We start from the raw sequence: 15,001 nt of genomic DNA on the forward strand, positions 1-15,001 counted from the left end.
TTGTGGGGTGCAGGAGGTGGAAGGTCTGGCTTCTGTAATTGCTTTTCCACTGAAAATGGGTGTTGACAGGTCGATCTATACTCTCAGCCTGTCTCTTTCAGTCCCTAGTGGGGTGGGGCTCTGGAGAAGCAGGGTTCCAGGATACATTGGTGGGGTCATCTGCCCAGGGAAGTCCGGTTGGCATCATGGTAGCATCTGGAACCTGGTGGCTGAAAAAGAGTTAAGATATAAAACAGAACAAATTGTTGACTAAACATAAACCTAAAGGCAAGAATATTGCAGATGAAGATTTGGGGTCTCCATTTTGGAAAAGCTAGTGGGTCTATTTTAGGTACATTCCTAGGGTTCCATGACTTCACTAGTTTTTGCCTGAGCCTGGCACCTAATATGCAGGTGGGCCCAGCTTATTGTCTGGGGAAATGATGGCATGGCTGGGAAAAGGGCTAGAAAGCTGGATCAGGAGTAGCTCCCAGATATGGGAAAAGCAAATAAATATTGTTGACTGTAAACCCCATCGCTTCTATCTAGGGCCCATATTCAGCACAGGGGCCTACATAACCTCTGCATCCCTATAGATCTGAGCTCACATTCTGTGGTCACGGCTAGGAACATTCCAGGCTGCACTAATTTCAGGTCCCATCTTCCTTGGGTAGTAGGTAGAGTATATTGTCCAATCTCCCTTCAGAGAATAGAACAGTCCCTACCATTGTTGATCCACACTGAGTGCGAGGTCCAATAGGGGCCCACAGAGGGGTCCAGTATGTTGTTCCTGATGGAGATGACCAGTGATAGTGGAGAGAGGGATCTGTTAGAGGTCTAGGCCCATAATATTTGTGTGGGAATCCCAGGGCTCCCCAACTAGGGCCCCAGATGATGGGTTGGCCTGATAGTGACTAAAAAGTCATCATTAAAGTATGCCAGTCTCTTGCCCTTATTCAGCTTTTGTAATCCTTACTTTGTCTGACTAGGTTAGCTTTGGGGTGATTGAGGGAAATGTAACAGGAAGTAGGTGAGGAAGGTGTCTAGGTCTAAGTAGAAACTGTTTCATTAGGTACTTTATGGTATATTTTTAGGTCTTTCTACTTGCTTGCTTCATTTATTGACTCACTTTGACTATTGTCTACTTTTGCTTTAAGGTCTATGTTTCCCCCCAACTTGTGGACACATGTGACCATAAGCCCTATCTTATGGGCCCTAGTCTACAACTAGGTTTTGAATTTTTGTTAAGAAGTGCACCCCCCAAAGTGGAATTAAGGAGTCCTATGTGCTAGGAAAGTTCTCACCAGCGTATTGAAGCTGAAGGGTTGCCATTCCATGCCTGACGTCGCTGGACATGGTCCGAAGTGAAGCATGCTGAAGGATCAGCAGATGCAATGTCAGTTGGTATGAACTGAGAGAAGCATACAGGGCAGTGAGCTCAGCACTAGAGGTTTCAAGATTGGGAGAAATATGGGCTTTATAGAGAAAGAAGAAGGTTCGCTGTCTAAGGGTTTAAGAAGGCAGTAGATTGTTATAGCTATCACCAAATTATTTAGTAACTGGGTTCACTTAGAAAATCCCACTGTTAGGGTTTACTGTATCATACAAGACCTCACCATAATTTATGTCCTTTTATTTTTTATATTAATTAATTATTTTCACACGTGATAGATTAAGAAAGGAAATATGGCAATTCCCCTCTTGGGGATATATCATAAGGAACCAAACACACCCACCCAAAAAGATTTGTGTACACTTGTGTTCATAGCAGCACAACTGGTAATAGCCGAAATCTGGAAGCTACCTAGGTGTCCAACAATGGATGAGTGGCTGAGAAAGTAGTGGTAGAGATACACATAATGGAATACTATTCAGCTATTAAAAATGGTGAATTCACTTTCTTCACCTCAGCTTGGATGGAGCTTGAAGGAATCATGTTAAGTGAGATAAGCCAGAAAGAGAAGGATGAATATGGGATGATCTCACTCAATGAAAGAAGTTGAGAAATAAGAACAGAAAGGGAGACACAGAGCAGGACTTGAACTGGGTTTGGTGTATTTCCCCAAATTAAAAGACTGTTGGAGGAGGGTGGATTTTCAGGTCCACTTTAGGGGGTGGGAGTGGGAACACAGATCTTTGGTGGCAGAAACAGTGTTAATCTATATTCCTACTAACATATACTCTTATAAAGTACTATTCAAGATGTTAGGGGAAAATAGAGTGAATGTCTCAAATCCTTAAAAAGCAAGAAGGGAGGCAGAGATAGAACTGTTAGAAAAACAACAACAACAACAAAAACAACCACAGCAAACAGAAGTACACACAGAAAAGGAACTAACAAACTAACAGAACATGTGTAAGTTCATAGCTGGGGAGACTGTGAGTTTGATGGAGCTTCTCCAAGTTCCCAAATGACCTATTTTCACAGGTCTCTGCTGCAGTGATCAGTGGCTGGGGCCACAGATCTGGGCTGAAGGCATGGCTGTTTCCAGAACATCACTCTGGCATGTGCAGTGCTGGGCTTGATGCTGGGCTTGAACTGAGGACCTCATGCTTGAGAGTCTAAGGCCTTATCACTCTAACACTTGCCAGTCTGCTCGATTTTTGTTAAAATAAGGAGAGAAAACTCAGCCAGCAGGAAAAGTGTGCTTCCTGGCAATCTAGCAATCAATGACAGAACATTAACAATTTTGTATATCCTATTGAAGATGCTATCCTTTGGCTTCCATAAGATGCCCCTTTCCTGCAAAAATCTCCATCTTGTCAGCATTGTATAGACAAGATGACAGAAGTTTACTACATGCCTCCTTCTATTCAAAACTAAAATTTCATAGCATTTTTTTTTTTTTTTGGCTTCCAGGATTTTGCTGGAGATACATGCCTGCAGAATTCCACTGCTCTCAGTGGTCTCTCCCCCCCCCCCCCATCACTTCCAACTCAGGAACAACCCAGGTGAAATATGTCCCCTAAAATAAGCACATGTGGTATCTGCTTCAAATAATCCCACCTCCTCAAATCAACAGCTTTCAATCAGAGCAAGAATTCAGTCTTCCTTTCTCTCTCTCTCTCTCTCTCCAGACAAAAGGTGAAAGATACAGAAGGAGAGAGACACAGAGAGAAGGAGAGAAGAGAGAAAGCATAGCACTGCTCCACTACTCCATGCAGATGTTTCCATGTGGTGACCAGGGGAGCAGAGAGGCGTCTGGGTGGTGGGAAGGGCTCAAACCTGGATGCTTGTGCATGGTGCTGTGTATTCTGTGCAGGGAGCGCTACCTCCAGGCCTCTTGTCCACATTTCTTAGACTTGCCTTTTCACTACTTCCCCCACGGTCTTTCTTTCCAGCCATCCACCCTCCTTATATTTGGATACTTTTCAAAACTGCAGACACTGACAAATTCCGTGACAGCTTCATCACATTTAGAGACTTTCATTTTTTTTCTCACTTCTGGATAAGATTTTTCTTTAACATGAACTATCAGGGTTGCTCTGTCTCTAACACCCTCGGTGGATCATCTATCTTATTCAGCTAGGCTTTTTTTTTTTTTTTTTAACTATTACTGCAGTTTCATATTTTCCATTTCTACTGTGTTATTTCTTTTCATTTGAGTTTATACATTGCAATCAAGACATCCTATTTGTTCCACTGTGGGAAATTCTTCCTGCCTTGCCCTGGTTCTTATTTATTTATTTATTTTTAGTGCCACTAGAATTATCTCTGGCCTTAGTGCCCACATGATGAATCCACTTCCTATTGGATCCCTTTCTTTATTTCTCCCTTCCTCCCTTCCTCCCTTCATTTCTTTCTTTCTTTCTTCCTTTCTGTGTTTCTTTCTTTGTCTCTTAATTTCTTGCTTAATTTCTTCCTTTCTTTTTATAGGACACAGAGAAACTGAGAGGGGAAGAACAGACTTTTTTTTTGAGATTTTTATTCTTTTTTATTTTTTATTTATAAAAAGGAAACATTGACAAAACCATAGGATAAGAGGGTACAACTCAGCACGGTTCCCACCACCAGAACTCCGTATCCCATCCCCTCCCCTGACAGCTTTCCTATTCTTTATCCCTCTGGGAGCATGGACCCAGGGTCATTGTGGGATGCAGAAGGTGGAAGGTCTGGCTTCTGTCATTGCTTCTCCGCTGAACATGGGCGTTGACTGGTCGGTCCATACTCCCAGCTGGGACAGACTTCTTGTGAAGCTTTCCCTCTGCAGGTGGAGATCAAGGGCTTGTACCTGGGCCCCTGTGCATTATCACAGGTGTGTTCTACCAGGCTCACCAGGAGAGATTAATGGCTTATAGTATAGTTGATTTATGGGTGAGATTTCTCAGCTGCCCTTTTGCTAACTGTCTGCAAAACACTTCTATCTCCAACTTAGGACCTTTTTTTTTAAACACCATTCCCACCACCAAAAGACTGTTTCCCACTCCCACCCCATGAAGCTGAGCTTTCCTTTCCTTTTTTTAACATTGTTTATTTACTTATTTATTTATTATTAGAGATGGGAAGGGGAGATAGAGAGGAAGAGAGACAGAGATGCTTGTGCAGCCCTGCTTCACCACTTTTGAAGTTTTCCTCTTGTAGGTGGGGACCGGGGGCCTGAACCTGGGTCTTTGTGCACTGTAGTGTGTGCGCTTAACCAGGTGCGCCACTGCATGGCCCCCACTTAGGACGTTTTCCACCATCATTCACCAGGACCCCAATGCTCTCTCTAGTCCCCAGAGTCCTTTGCTTTGCTGCATGTGCCACACCCAGCCCCAGTCTCACCTTGTCCTGCTTTTTATTGGAACTCCTTCACCCTGAAGCCTCAGGTTCAGTGCTGGGTACACACTGCATCCTCTGTGATTCCCTGTAGGGGTGCTAAGGGTTGATGGTGAGTGCTGGGATGTTGGTCATGGGGAGCTGAGACAGCAGATCTGCCTGGGTTGGCTTTTGGCCTATGATCTCACTGAGGGGTTGGTCACAGTTTCTCTTTCTTCAGGAGAAAACTGGCTCAACCCAGAGAGAGGTTCCCCCTGGCTTTGACCTGGATCAGCACAGATCAGACTCCAAAGACTCTGTTCTGCCATTCGCCCACCCACCTGCCCCTGGGCAGAGAAGGGCCCCAGGTAAAGCTCTAGGGAGGTGCCCTCTGCCCTGGGAAGTGCTTGCCACCTGCTTTTCTTGGTTCTCCCTCCAGCTGTGAGCCTGGGGAGGCATACTCAGCACTCCCTCCTCAGCTGGACAGAAGGCTGGGTGGGGGCCAGGTTGCTTACCCAGACAATCAGCCACCCCATGGTATCGAGGAGCCCTGAGCTCTGAAAGCAGCAATGCTGACCTAGTGTCCTCCTCCAACCCAAGGCAAGGTGCTTCTTCTCAGGATGGGAGCAGAAGTGTGGAACAGAGTGGGGATGTGGGAGGAGGAGGAAAGAAAGTCCTGTGTGTCCTGTCATAGGTGGGAGCCCCTGCATTAAAAAAAAAAAAAAGAGGCAGGAGACAGCACATTGATTCTACAAAATATCTTTCATGCTTGTGGCTCTGAGGTTCCAGATTCAATCCCCAGCACCACCATTAGTCAGAGCTCAGCAGTGCTCTGGATTCTCTTTTTCTCATTAAAATAAAAAGATAGATAAATAAATAAATATTTTTAAAAGGCAGGAAGAGGTAAGTCATCCTAGAGAAAATGGTTATAAAGTGAATTGATAGAGAGCACTAGAGTGGCAGAGAGAAAGAGAGATACCTGCAGCACTGCTCCACCACCCACGAAGCTTCACTCCTGCATATGGGGATCAGGGACTTGAACCTCATCTGTATGGATGGTGACATGTATGTTCTGCCATGTGCACCACAGAGCTAGAGGTCTCAGTACAGCTGAAAGAATGAGCATCTTGGAGCTTGGTGCTAGCTCCCCAGATGGAACAATGCATCACCACGCACAAGGACATGGGTTCGAGCTACCAGTTCCCTCCCGTCCCCCACCACACACACGCCTGCAGGGAGGAAGCTTCAGGAGCGATGGAGCAGTGGTACAAGTGAGTCCCTTCCTCTTTCTCCCTCTCCCTCTCTAGTTCTGTCAAAAAGAAGGAAACAATTAAAAGGAATGACTGCTGGAAATGGTGGCATCATGCAGGCATCAAGCTCCGGTAACTTCTTCTTCTAGCGTTTGCCCTTCTTCCGTAGCCAGTCGACAGCGTCAGGTTGAGCCTGACGTCAAGTTTCGAGACCTCCTTTGAATCTGGAGAGGTGACAGTCATTGACTATGTGGGTCATAGTCTGTCTGGAGCCGCAGGGGCAGTTCGGGTCGTCTCTGGCTCCCCAGCGATGGAACATAGCGGCGCACCGGCCATGGCCTGTTCGATAGCGATTGAGGAGGGCCCGATCATAACGTGCTAGGTCAAAGCCGGGTTGACGCTTGCAGGGGTCTGTGATGAGGTGTTTGTTCTTTACCTCAGCTGACTGCCAACTCTGTTTCCAAGAGACTGTAACAGAGAAGTTCAGTGTAGGCGTAGGGGACCAGATTGGGTGACGAGACGTCAAGCGTTGGACAGGGTGGGCGAAGATATCTGCATATATTGGCTGGTCCGGTTGAGCGTAGACTTGGGAAATGAACTTAGATGATGCCGCATCCTGACGAATATCTGGCGGGGCGATGTTACTAAGAACTGGCAGCCATGGAACCGGGGTGAAACGGATGCTACCAGAAATGATCCTCATGGAGGAATATAATTTGGAATCGACCAAGTGGACATGGGGGCTACGGAACCATCCTGGGGCACAGTATTCTGCAGTGGAATAGCATAATGCCAGAGATGATGATCGCAGTGTGGAAGCGCTCGCGCCCCTTGAGGAGCTGGCCAGTCTTGCAATGATGTTATTCCTCTCGCCCACCTTTGCTGCAGTTTTTATGAGATGTTCGTGAAATGACAGAGTGCGATCGAGAATAACACCAAGATAGACTGGCTGGGCTTCATGCCGGATTCTCGTATCATCAAGCTGCACATTAAGCTCACGCGAGGCCAAGTCATGGTGTAGATGGAAAATAGATGATACCATTTTTGCAGTGCTAGGGATTAGTCGCCATTTTTTACAGTAATCAGATATCAGAGACATGTCTTTCGTGAGTGTTTCCTCGAGGATGTCAAACTTGGATGCCTGAGTTGCACAGCAGATGTCATTGGCGTAGATGAACTTCCTTGAAGAAGTTTCTGGGAGGTCATTGATGTAAATATTAAATAGCGTAGGAGCCAGAACAGAGCCCTGGGGGAGGCCACTTGAGACAAGTCTCCATCTGCTAGACTTGTCACCCAGATGTACCCGGAATCTTCTGTTCTGGAGAAGAAACGATATAGTGTTGGCCACCCATGGAGGCAGGCATCTTGAGATCTTGACCAGGAGACCACGGTGCCAGACCGTGTCATAGGCTGCTGTGAGATCAACAAAGACAGCACCCGTCTTTAAATTCTTCTGGAATCCATTTTCAATGTAAGTTGAGAGGGCCAGGGCTTGTTCACAGGTAGATCTTCCTGGGCGGAAACCAGCTTGGGCGGGTGATAGGAATTTCTCTATAAGAGGAGAAATTCATGACAGAAGCAGCCTCTCAAGGAGTTTGTAACACACAGAGAGGAGAGAAATTGGTCTATAGCTGGTGGCCAGTGTTGGATCTTTCTTTGGTTTCAAAACTGCTATAATCTTCGCACAACGCCAAACTTTGGGCATAGACTCAGATTCCAAGATGTGGGACAGGAATGTAGTGAGCCACTTCTTTGCTGCGGGGCCCAAGTTAAGAATGAGTTCTGGGGTGATGTTATCATAGCCAGCAGCCGTTCCTGGTTTAACCCTCTTCAAAGCATCTTCCAGTTCAGACAGTGTAAAGGGAGAGAGTTTTGGAGATGGACAAGATAAACGGAAGTGGGATGACCACTCATGGGAAATGTCTCTTTTCCAGACTGGGTCGATCTTAGCACGTCCAACTTGAGTTAGGTGACTGGCCACTGAGTTTGGAGATACGGGAGGATGGGAGACGGGAGGGTGTTGGCTACCAGCACCCAGTCTGTGAAGAAGCTTCCAGACCTTCCTACTTGAGTGGGTGAAGTTCAGACTTTCCATGAGTTGTTGCCAGCGGGCTTGGCGTGCTGCATCCAGGGAGGCAATGAGATGGTCGGCCACATCTGGGTCGCCTGACTCATCATACTGCTTTAGTAGTGGCTCGCATTCAGCATCAAGGCAAGGCGTATAGTTAGCACGTCTCCCATGAGGAATAGCTTGGGAAGCTGCTTTGAAGATGGCTTGGCGGAAGCGCCTGTAGGAATCTTCAGAGGGGATAGAGTTAATTGGAATTGCAGGAATAGATTTGTTGGTAAGATCAGTGAACAGACGCCAGTTTGCTTTCCGAACGTTTCATCTTAGTTTCTCCGAGCACAGAATCAGTGGGAGCTGGAGACCAATGTGGATGATAGCTGGGCGGTGATGACTGTGCGGGAAGTCCTTGAGAACTTGTCTCATAGTGGGAAAGGCTTGGCTGTTGACTCTGCTAATCCAGCACAGGTCGGGTGACGAGTCTTTATTCCATCTAGCACTGTGAAAAGAGCCTGGTTGTTTGGGATCGTATAATAGGGAGAGGTCATTCGCTGAAGCCCAGTCGGCTAAGATAGAGCCATCAGCACGAGTGGAGGAATATCCCCAGTCTTGGTGATGACTATTAAAGTCTCCAACGTAAACGGCTGGGTGATTCGGGCTAGGCAGGACCTCGTTATCCCATGAGGCACTGGGAGGCTTATATACATTGATGAGCTGAATAGTTCCAATAGTAATGGAGTCGTAGAAGGTCGAAGAGGCCGTATGGTAAATGTCCACAAGATACGATTTGGCTCGGCCGTGTTTAGGATGGAGATTGTAGCATATTAAATCGAATCCACTGATGGTGAATCGAGCAGCTTCATCGACTGCTATATGTGTTTCTTGTAGGCAAATGACATCTGCCTGATGCTGTATCGCCAATTGGCCAATAAAAACGCGTTTGGCAAAGGACAACCCCTCAACATTAAGTTGGAGGACTCGAAGAGCAGAATCAACAGCTTGAAAGCTGTCAGTCGCTGCTTGTTGCTGGCTTTGAAAGGGACTGGGATCCATGTGGATTCAGTCGGCTAGGAAGGATCGTCAGTTTCCCCAATGAATGGGTACTCACGGGATGCACCACGGGAAGGTCGATCTAATGCATCCCTTAGTCATGGGAGCTGGGCGGTAGCGCAGCGGGTTAAGCGCACATGGCGCAAGGACCGGCATAAGGATCCCGGTTCAAGCCCCCGCCTCCCCACCTGCAGGGGAGTCACTTCACAGGCGGTGAAGTAGGTCTGCATGTGTCTGTCTTTCTCTTCCCCTCTCCGTCTTCCCCTCCTCTCTCCATTTCTCTCTGTCCCATCCAACAACGATGACATCAATAGCAACAAAAAAGGCAACAAAAGGGAAAAAATAAATAAATTTTTTTAAAAAAATTCCGTTAGTCAGGCTGGGAGTATGGATCGACCTGTCAAGGAAACTCTTATCAAGGAAAGGCCACTGAGAGCTGACGTGTGCACAGTGAAATCCAAATGATCTACTCTGGACCTCGTGGATGCACAAAGACACAAGACTTCTACCAAGAGCAGGAGTAAATGCAGATAAATGCAGGCTCATGTGATGATAGTTGCCTTTTTAAAATACCTATTTATTCTAATTTGATAGGATAGAGATAAACTGAAGGGTGGAGAGAGGAAGAGGGAGAGAAAGAGAGACACCTGCAGTACTGCTTCACTGTTCACCCCTGCAGGTGGTGTCTGGGGGCCTGAGCCTGGGCCCTTGAGATGGTAATGTGTACGCTTTACCGTGTGCACCACTCATCTGTCCCTTACGTTGACTTTTCTGGGAAACTCGAGTTTGTATTAATTGATTAATTCATTTATGACAGTGACAGAGAAGGAAGGAGAGAGGAGACAGTGGTCTACACGGCTTCACCTCTTGGGAGCCCCTCCTCCTTGTGCACTGTGATATGTGAGCTCAGCCGGGTGCGTCACCACCAGGCCCCACAAGTTTGCTTTTGAAATGATAACGACAGTCCCTTGCTCTGTGAAACTGAAACACTGTCACCCATATTTGGCGGGGTGGGGGTGTGTGTGCTGGGCTCTATCCACACAGCAGTGCAGTGGGCAGCAGCTAAGACTGTCAGTCAATTGTCCTTGCCCTTGACCTCATCTTTCTCCCTTTCAGTTTCCCCGTTGGTCCAATGGTGGGCCTAGCAATATAGTCCCCAACATGCGGCCTCATTCTAACATAATGAAACATGCTGTGTACAGAAAATCACAGATGGGCCTGGAAAGACACCTGCCCCATGTTCCCTTAGAATCCACACAAAGGACAGACATAAATGTCTGCACTTCTGTGTTCCCCACAGTGCTATTTACTGTGGTCAAGCGCTGAAAACTATCCAAGTGTTTTTATCAACAGATGAATGCATAGAGGAGATGTGGTGTTTATCCCAGTGGAAGACTACACAGCTACAGAAAGGAGGGAACCTGCCGTTGGCACAGCATGGAAGGACCCAGACAGCATGCTGGCTGAAATATAACAGACAGATAAGCATCCTGTGACTTCACTCTTGTGGTTCACAAAGAATCAGAACAAAGTGATGAACCAAGTAAGACAGAAATAAAAGTTGAGTCTATAAGCCCAATTAATGGCCACTAGAAGTGGGGGGAGGCAGGGAGGTGAGGAAACTGGGTGAGCCGGACTTTCGCAGTGACCTTAATGTGCTACATGCACACGCTGAAATTTATATAATATTATAATACAAAGCTCCTGCTTCAGAATAATTAGTCTTTGGGTTTGGGGAAATTGGCTCAGAAAGCAGAGTTCATAATTTGTGGGTGAGAATCTCAGATATTCAGGACTGCATATGATGGAGTGTTTCTTTAAAAATACACAGAAGAAAATATTATTAAAAATTGAAAAAGGCATTTGAACAGTGAAATATGACTAGACAAGTGACTAGAATCTTTTAATCCCAAAAGTATGTGCTTCCTATCTTTTGAGTTTTTTTTTTTTTTTAAGAAAATCTGCTTTCAAATACCAACATTATTCATGTCTGTACTCCCCTCTCTGTCTGGCTGCAGTAATATGTTCTGCTTTAGAGCAAAGGCCCAGAGGCGTGAAATGGACTAGCTCTTGGAAAATTGGAAGGTGAGACTATTTTTCTACTGATTATAAAAGTCACACATTCTAATAGGTAAAATTAGGAAAGTACAAGAAAATCTCAAGGAAAAAAAATGGCCTATAACATTATAACCCAGAGGATAGAGCTATTAATATTTTATGTTCTTCCTTTTAAACTTTCTTGTGATGTGTACATTGAAACAGAAAAAAAAATCTTAAAATCACAGAAAGCTATGACTGTAACAAGTGCCCATATGTCCACCATATAGAATCTAACAGCAGTCAACAGAAATCACAATCTATTTAAATTTATTCACTTAAATTTAAATTTATTTATTTAAAGTTAAATTTATTTCAATTTCTTAAAGAGTTAGAATGTCGTATAGTTGCATTATTTCTGAGTCACTGCCTCAGACCTGTTCAATGGATGTCTTTGGCTTGTGCATAGCTTTTCAGTCTGGTTTTGGACCTTGTACATTTTATAGTGGTGTCCAAGTGTCACTTACAATAATGTTTTATGTGCTTGTAAAAATGTCCTAGACCTTGAATAAATCCCTTTCTCCATTGTTACCTATATCAGGAACAACAAAACAGACACCTTTGTGGGCCCCCATAGGACCTTGCCCTCAACTTGGATCAACAATGGTAAAGAAAGTTTCATCCTCTGAAGGGTGGCTGGACAACATACTCTATGCTCCACCTGAGGAAGATGGGTCCTGATATTGGGGAAGCTTTGAACATTCCTACTCATGACCACAGAATGTGAGCTCAGATCTACAGGGATGCAGAGGTCACATAGGCTCCTAAGCTGAATATGGGCCCCAGATCACAGCAAATCGGTGGGGTTTACAGTCAACAAAATTTCTGCCCCTTTCCCATATTTGGGAGCTACTCTCTTCCCTGATCCAGCTTTCTGGTCCTTCTGCCATCCATGACATCACCTCCCCAGACAATAACTTGGATCCACCTGCATATCAGATTTCAGGCTCAGGGGAATAAAAAGCTAGTATAGCCACAGGCCCTTTGGAATATAACTAAAATATGCCTACTAGCCATCTACAAAATGCAGGACCCCTCAACTCTTCATCTGCACTATTCCAGCCTTTAAGATCATGATTGATCAACAAGTTGTTTGGCTTTGTATGTTAACTCTCTTTTCAGCTACCAGGTTCCAGATGCCAGCATGATGCCAACGAGACTTCCCTGGACAGACAACCCCACCAATGTGTCCTGGAGCTCTGCTTCCCCAGAGCCCCACCCCACTAGGGAAAGAGAGAGGCAGGCTGGGAGTATGGATCCACCTGTCAACACCCATGTTCAGCAGGGAAGCAATTACAGAAGCCAGACCTTCCACCTTCTGCAACCCACAACGACCCTGGATCCATACTCCCAGAGGGATAAAGAATAGGAAAACTATCAAGGGAGGGGATGGGATACAGAGTTCTGGTGATGGGAACTGTGTGGAGTTGTACCCCTCTTATCCTATGGTTTTGTCAATGTTTCCTTTTTATAAATAAATAAATAAAACAAATATGCCTACTAGCTAGTAGTGGGGAATTGAGACCCCCCCCCCCAACTCTTTTATCTGCACTATTCCAGCCTTTAGGTTCATGATGGTTCAACAATTTGTTTGGCTTTGTATGTTAACTCTCTTTTCAGCCACCAGGTTCCAAATGCTACCATAATGCCAACCAGATTTCCCCAGACTCCCCAGAGCCCTTCCCCACTAGGGAAAGAGAGAGACAGTCTGGGTGTATGGATGGACCTGTCAACACCGATGATGTTCAGCAGGGAAGCAATTACAGAAGCCAGACCTTCCACCTTCTGCATCCCACAATGGCCTTGGGTCCATACTCCCAGAGAGATAAAGAATAGAAAGCTATCAGGGGAGGGTAGGGGGTAGGGAGTTCTGGTGGTGGGAATTGTGTGGAGTTGTACCCCTCTTATCCCATGGTTTTGTCAATATTTCCTTTTTATAAATAAATAAATATACCTACTAGCTATCTACAGAACGGAGACCCCCCCAACTCTTCATCTGCACTATTCCAGCCTTTAGGTTCATGATTGATCAACAGTTTGTTTGACTTTATATATTAACTGCCTTTTCAGCCACCAGTTTTCAAATGCTACCATGATGCCAACCAGACTTCCCTGGACAGACAACCCCACCAATGTGTCCTGGAGCTCCGCTTCCTCAGAGCCCCACCCTACTAGGGACAGAGAGAGGCAGGCTGGGAGTATGGATCCACCTGTCAACGCCCATGTGCAGCGGGGAAGCAATTACAGAAGCCAGACCTTCCACCTTCTGCATCCCACAATGACCCTGGGTCCATGCTCCCAGAGGGATAAAGAATAGGGAAGCTCTCAGGGGAGGGGATGGGATACAGAGTTCTGGTGGGCATTGTGTGGAAGTGTACCCCTCTTATCCTATGGTCTTTCCAGTATTTCCTTTTTATAAATAAGTAAAAAAAAATTGCATGAGTGGATATCTGGGTGGTGGTGCACTGGGTGGAGTGCATATGTTACAGCGTGTGAAGACCCAGGCTGAAGCCGAGTCCCTGCATACAGGAGGAAGCCTCACTGGCGGCGAGACAGTACTGCAGGCGTCTCTCTTTCTTTCCCATCTGTATCAGCCTTTCATTTGTCTCTATCCAAAATAATTAAACAAAAGATTTAAAAAAATTTAAATACATTTATTTATTTTCCCTTTTTGTTGCCCTTGTTGTTTTATTGTTGTAGTTATTGTTGTTGTCATTGATATCGTCGTTGTTGGATAGGGCAGAGAGAAATGGACAGAGGAGGGGCAGACAGAGAGGGGGAGAGAAAGACAGACACCTGCAGACCTGCTTCACCGCCTGTGAAGTGACTCCCCTGCAGGTGGGGAGCCGGGGGCTGGAACTAGAATCCTTGTGCCTTGTCCCTTTAGAAATATGAAAAATAATAGCATATTCCTGGCCAAATCAGTAAGTTCAATTCCCAAATTTAATGAAGAACCAGTAAAGCGGGGCCAGGCGGTGGTACACCTCGTTAAGTGCACACATCACAGTGCACAAGGACCTGACTGAGTTCAAGCCCCTGGTCCTCACTTGCAGGGGGAAAGCTTCATGAGTGGTGAAGCTGGGTTGCAGATGTCTCTCTGTCTCTTTCCCTCTCTATCTTCCCCTCCCCTCTCAATTTCTCTCTGTCTCTGTCCAATAATAAATAAGTAAATAAATAAAGTCTAATAAAAAGAACCAGTATGGCTACTAATAGAGTCATTGATCAAGTCCATGAAAACAGATGAGAGTCAAGAAGCAGTGTTTGCTGGGGTAAGAGTGACCACGCTGGTGGCATTGGAGGCCGCCTGGCTCCAGCCCAGTGCTGCTCTATCAAGTGCTGCTTGTCTATCATTCTCTCCCTGCTACTCCTTGCCCAGAAGCTTCCACCAGAGCCCATTTGGTGGGGAGCCCAGGAAACAGTGAGTCCAGGCATCCTGCTCTCTATCCTAGAGACTGTTTTCCAGATTATGTACTGTGCCCAGAATCTGCAGGGCAGATCAATGTGGGAAGCTCTCCTTAAGCTCTCCTTACACAACTTGCCTTCCCCAAAGTCCAAGCGAGACATGAGGAACTGTCAAAGATTCCCTGGATCTTGATAGAATCATGTCAAGAGGGATAAGCCAGAGGAGAAGGACACATCCTGGATGACCTTAATCACAGGTGGAATCTAAGGAACAAAAAACAAAGAGCAAACAGGTTTCCTAGGTTGGCAAACGGGACAGTTATTTATTTACTTATTTTATTTTTTAATATTTATTTATTTTCCCTTTTGTTGCCCTTGTTTTTTTATTGTTGTTGTAGTTATTATTGTTATTATTGATGT

At 45.7% G+C, this 15,001-nt stretch overlaps 1 long non-coding RNA gene across 1 annotated transcript in view; it reads left to right on the forward strand.

Moving 5' to 3' along the window:
* The window catches only part of LOC132534357 (uncharacterized), a 73,449-nt gene extending 60,807 nt beyond the window's left edge, over positions 1–12,642 (forward strand). Inside the window, exons 2-4 of the long non-coding RNA XR_009546081.1 lie at positions 2,840–2,931; positions 11,101–11,167; positions 12,302–12,642. This is a non-coding gene — a long non-coding RNA (uncharacterized LOC132534357). The remainder of the gene's footprint in view (positions 1–2,839; positions 2,932–11,100; positions 11,168–12,301) is intronic.
* The last annotated feature ends 2,359 nt before the right edge of the window (positions 12,643–15,001 follow it).

The sequence above is a fragment of the Erinaceus europaeus genome, chromosome 18 (assembly GCF_950295315.1).
Source record: "Erinaceus europaeus chromosome 18, mEriEur2.1, whole genome shotgun sequence".
Taxonomy (NCBI): domain Eukaryota; kingdom Metazoa; phylum Chordata; class Mammalia; order Eulipotyphla; family Erinaceidae; genus Erinaceus; species Erinaceus europaeus.